Raw genomic sequence first — 5866 nt, 5'->3', positions numbered from 1 at the left:
ATATGTCCCCATATCTCTTCCCTCTTGCGTCTCCCTCCCTCCCACCCTCCCTATCCCAGCCCTCTAGGTGGTCACAAAGCACCAAGCTGATCTCCCTGTGCTACGCGGCTGCTTCCCACTAGCTGTCTCTTTTACGTTTGGTAGTGTATATATGTCCAAGCCACTCTCTCACTTTGTCACAGCTTACCCTTCCCCCTCCCCATATCCTCAAGTCCATTCTCTAGTAGGTCTGTGTCTTTATTCCTGTCTTAACCCTAGGTTCTTCATGACATTTTTTTTTCTTAAATTCCATATATATGTGTCAGCATACGGTATTTGTCTTTCTCTTTCGGACTTACTTCACTCTGTATGACAGACTCTAGCTCCATCCACCTCATTACAAATAGCTCAATTTCGTTTCTTTTTGTGGCTGAGCAATATTCCATTGTATATATGTGCCACGTCTTCTTTATCCATTCATCCGATGATGGACACTTAGTTTGTTTCCATCTCCGGGCTATTGTAAATAGAGCTGCAGTGAACATTTTGGTACAGGACTCTTTTTGAATTATGGTTTTCTCAGGGTATATGCCCAGTAGTTGGATTGCTGGGTCATGTGGTAGTTCTATTTGTAGTTTTTTAAGGAACCTCCATACTGTTCGCCATAGTGGCTGTGCCAATTCACATTCCCACCAGCAGTGCAAGAGTGTTCCCTTTTCTCCACATCCTCTGCAGCATTTACTGTTTCTAGATTTTTTGATGATGGCCATTCTGACTGGTGTGAGATGATATCTCATTCTAGTTTTCATTTGCATTTCTCTAAAGATTAATGATGTTGAGCATTGTTTCATGTGTTTGTTGGCAATCCGTATATCTTCTTTGAAGAAATGTCTATTTTGGTCTTTAACTAAGACCGTAATGCTGATCCTACAGAGGCCCTGATGCTGCTCCTAAGTCATGCCCTGACAGTGTCCCCAGCTAAGGGCCTGTTTCTAGGCCTCACTCAGGCCCTGTCGCTCTCCCTACGTCTGGCTCTGACGCTGTCCCTACCTGAAGCCGTGATACTGGTTCTAAACAAGGCCCCGATACTCTAAGTAACTAAGATGTTGACACTATACCTGGGTCATTTCCAGACAGTACACCTAGGTCATAGCTTATCCGTGTCTTTAGCTAAAGTCGAGCCTCTTATGGCAACTAAAGCCCTGATGCTGTGCTTTACTCAGGCCCTGAATTTAGCCCCAAGGCCGTGACACTGTCCCTAACTAAGGCCTAGATGGTGGTCCAACGTCAGGGCCTGATACTGTCCGTAACAAAGTCCCTAACACTATGCCTGACTCAGGCCCTGACAGTGTACCTAACAGAAGGCCCTGACGCCAGTCCTAGCCAAGACTCTGACACTGTCCCTCACAAAGGCTCTGATGGTAGTCCTAACCAAGGCCCTGACACTGTCCCTAAGTAGGGCCTGAGACTACAGCTAACTCAGTCCGTGATACAATACCAAACCAAGGCTCTGATGCTCGTCCTCAGTAAGGCCCTGACACTATCCTAACTTACGCCCTGACACTGCACCTAACACAGACACTGACACTATTCCTAAGAGAGGCACTGATTCCACTCCTAACTCAGGCCCTGACACTGTCCCTCACTAACGCCCTGAGACAACTTCTACCTCAGGCCTTGACTTTTTACCTAACGAAGGCTCTGAGGCTAACCCTAACTAAGGCCCTGACAGTGACCCTAATTAAGGCCTTGACGCTATTCCTAACTAAGGCCCTAGCCCAAGCCCTATCCGTAGCTCTAGCCCTAGCCCTTGCCCCAGCCCCAGCCTCTGATCCTACAGAGGCCCTCATGATCCTCCTAGGCCTTGCCCTGACACTGTCCTTAACTAACGCCTTGACACTACTACTAACTCAGGCAGTGATACTATTCCTAACTAAGGCCCTGACAGTGTCCCTAAGTAAGAGCCTGACTCTCCTCCTACCACTGGCCCTGCCATTATACATAACAAAGGCTCTGTCACTCGTCCTAACTCAGGCCCTGACACTGTCCCTCACTAAGGCTTGACACTACTTCTAACTCAGGCCCTGACATTATACCTAACGAAGGCTCTGATGCTAACCGTAACTAACGCCCTGCCTGTGACCCTAACTAAGGCTTTGACACTATTCCTAACTAAGGCCCTAGCCCTAATCCTAGCTCTAGCCCTGCCCTGGCCCTGGCCCTGGCCCTGGCCCTGGACCCGGCCCTGGGCCCGGCCACTGACCCTGCCGCTGATGCTGATCCTACAGAGGCCCTTATGCTCCTCCTTGGCCTTGCACTGTCACCGTCCTTAGCTAAAGCCTTGACACTACTAGTAAGTCAGTCCGTGATACTGTCCCTAACTAAGGCCCTGACAGTGTCCGTAACTAAGGGCGTTACTCTCCTCCTAACTCTGGCGCAGCAATTATATATAACAAACTCTCTGACGCTCGTCCTAACCAAGGCCCTGACACTCTCCCTAAGAAAGGCTCTGATGGTAGTCCTAACCAAGGCCCTGACACTGTCCTAACTTATGCCCTGACACTACACCTAACACAGCCTCTGACACTGTTCCTAAGAGAGGCACTGATTCCACTCCTAACTCAGGCCCTGACAGTGTCCGTAAATAAGGCCCTGACACTACTCCTAAATCAGGCCCTGACACAATACCGAACAAAGGCTCTGATGCTATTGTAAGTAAGGCCCTGACACTGTCCTTAACTAACGCCTTGACACTACTACTAACTCAGGCCATGATACTGTCCCTAACTAAGTCCCTGACAGTGTCCCTGACTAATTGCCTGACACTCCACCTAACTCAGGCCCTGATCATGTCTTTAACTAAGACCGTAATGCTGATCCTACAGAGGCCCTGATGCTGCTCCTGAGTCATGCCCTGACAGTGTCCCCAGCTAAGGACCTGATGCTAGGCCTCACTCGGGCCCTGTCGCTCTCCCTACGTCAGGCTCTGACGCTGTCCCTACCTGAAGCCCTGACACTGGTTCTAAACAAGGCCGCAGTATTCTCAGTAACTAAGGTGTTGACACTATACCTGGGTCATGTCCTGACAGTATACCTAGATCATAACTTATCCCTGTCTTTAGCTAAAGTCGAGCCTCTTATGGAAGCTAAAGCCCTGATGCTATGCTTAACTGAGGCCCTGAATTTAGCCCCAAGGCCGTGACACTGTCCCTAAGTGAGGCCTAGATGCTGGTCCAACGTCAGGGCCTGATACTGTCCCTACCAAAGTCCCTAACACTATGCGTGTCTCAAGCCCTGACAGTGTACCTAACAGAAGGCTCTGACGCCAGTCCTAACCAAGACCCTGACACTGGCCCTAACAAAGGCTCTGGTGGTAGTCCTAACCAAGGCCCTGACACTGTCCCTAAGTAGGGCCTGAGACTATGGCTAACTCAGGCCGTGATGTGATATGTAACCAAGGCTCTGATGCTAGTCCTAACTAAGGCCCTGACACTGTCCTAACTTATGCCCTGACACTACACCTAACACATGCCCTGACACTATACCTAACACAGACCCTGACACGGTTCCTAAGAGTGGCACTAATTCCACTCCTAACTCAGGCCCTGACACTATACCTAATGAGGGCTCTGATGCTAGCCCTAACTAAGTCTCTGACACTAATCCAAAGAAAGGCCTTGACAGTACTCGTAACTAAGCCCCTGACACTGACCCTAACTAAGGCCTTGACACTACTCCTAAATCAGGCCCTGACATGATACCGAAGAAAGGCTCTGATGCTAGTTGTAAGTAAGGCCCTGACACTGTTCTTAACTAAGGCCTTGACACTACTACTAACTCAGGCTGTGATACTGTCCCTAACTAAGGACCTGACAGTGTCCCTAACTAAGGACCTGACTGTCGTCCTAACTCTGGCCCAGCCATTATACAGATCAAAGGCTATAACGCTTGTCCTAACAAAGGCACTGGCACTGTCCATCACTAAGGCTTGACACTACTTCTAATTCAGGCCATGACATTATACCTAACGAAGGCTCTGATGCTAACCCTAACTAAGGCCCTGTCAGTGACCCTAACTAAGGGCTTGACACTATTCCTAACTAAGGCCATAGCCCTAGCCTTAGCCATAGACTTGCCCTTGCCTCAGCCCCAGACCCTGATGCTGATCCTACAGAGGCCCTTATGCTCCTCCTCGGCCTTGCCCTGACACTGTCCCTACCGAAGACTGTGATACTGGTCCTAAAAAAGGCCCAGGTGCTCTTGATAACTAATGCCTTCAAGGTGTCCCTACCTCCATTCCTGACTTTATCCCTAGACCGTAGTTAATGTCCTGCCTCTTACCCTACCTGAAGCCCTAATGCAGTCCCTGCTGCCGGCAATAACTAAAGGCCTAACACTATCCTGAGCTAATATACTGACCCATCTCGAACCAAGGTCCTGACACTATCCCTAAGTCAGCCCTGATGCTGGCCCTAAATAAAGCCCTGAGGCTGTCCCTAACACAGGCCCTGAAGCTATCCGTAACTGAGGCCTTGACACTCCACCTAACTCAGGCCCTGATCATGTCTTTAACTAAGACCGTAATGCTGATCCTACAGAGGCCCTGATGCTGCTGCTGAGTCATGCCCTGACAGTGTCCCCAGCTAAGGACCTGATGCTAGGCGTCACTCGGGCCCTGTCGCTCTCCCTACATCAGGCTGTGACGCTGTCCCTACCTGAAGCCCTGACACTGGCTCTAAACAAGGCCCCGATATTCTCAGTAACTAATGTGTTGACACTATACCTGGGTCATGTCCTGACAGTATACCTAGATCATAACTTATCCCTGTCTTTAGCTAAAGTCGAGCCTCTTATGGCAACTAAAGCCCTGATGCTATGCTTAACTCAGGCCCTGAATTTAGCCCCAAGGCCGTGATACTGTCCCTAAGTAAGGCACTGATATTGTCCCTAAGTAAGGGCAGTACTCTCTTCCTAACTCTGGCCCTGCAATTATATATAACAAAGGCTCTGACGCTCGTCCTAACCAAGGCCTTGACACTGTCCCTCACTAAGGCCCTGACACTACTTCTAACTCAGGCCCTGACATTATACCTAACGAAGGCTCTGATGCTAACCCTAACTAAGGCCGTGACAGTGACCCTAACTAAGGCCTTGACACTATTCCTAAGTAAGGCCCTAGCCCTAGCCCCAGCCCCATCCCCAGCCCCAGCCCCAGCCCCAGCCCCAGCCCCAGTCCCAGTCCCAGCTCCTGCCACAGCTCCTACAGAGGCCTTTATGCTCCTCATAGGCCTTGCCCTAACACTGTCCTTAACTAAGGCCTTGACACTACTACTAACTCAGGCCGTGATACTGTCCCTATCTAATACCCTGATAGTGTCCGTGACTAATTGCCTGACTCTCCTCCTAACTCTGGCCCTGCCATTATACATAACAAAGGCTCTAACGCTCGTCCTTACCAAGGACCTGATACTGTCCCTCATTAAGGCCCTGACACTACTTCTAACTCAAGCTCTGACCTTATATCTAACAAAGGCTCTGATGCTAACCCTAACTAAGGCCCTGACAGTGACCCTAACTAAGGCCTTGACACTATTCTAACTAAGGCCCTAGTCCTAACCCTAGCCCTAGCCCTCCCCTACCCGATCCCCATCCCCATCCCCATCCAGAGCCCTAGCCCCTGATGCTGATCCTACAGAGGCCCTTATGCTCCTCCTAGGCTTTGCCCCGACAATGTCCCTACCGAAGGCCGTGATACTGGTCCTAAACAAGGCCCAGGTGCTCTCGATAACTAAGGCCTTCAAAGTGTCCCTCGCTCCGTTCCGGACTTTATCCCTAGTCCATAGTTAATGTCCTGCCACTTACCCTACCTGAAGCCCTAATGCTGTCC

The sequence above is a fragment of the Hyperoodon ampullatus genome (assembly GCF_949752795.1).
Source record: "Hyperoodon ampullatus genome assembly, chromosome: 3".
Classification (NCBI taxonomy): Eukaryota; Metazoa; Chordata; class Mammalia; order Artiodactyla; family Ziphiidae; genus Hyperoodon; species Hyperoodon ampullatus.
Note: the sequence above shows the minus strand (reverse complement) of the source record.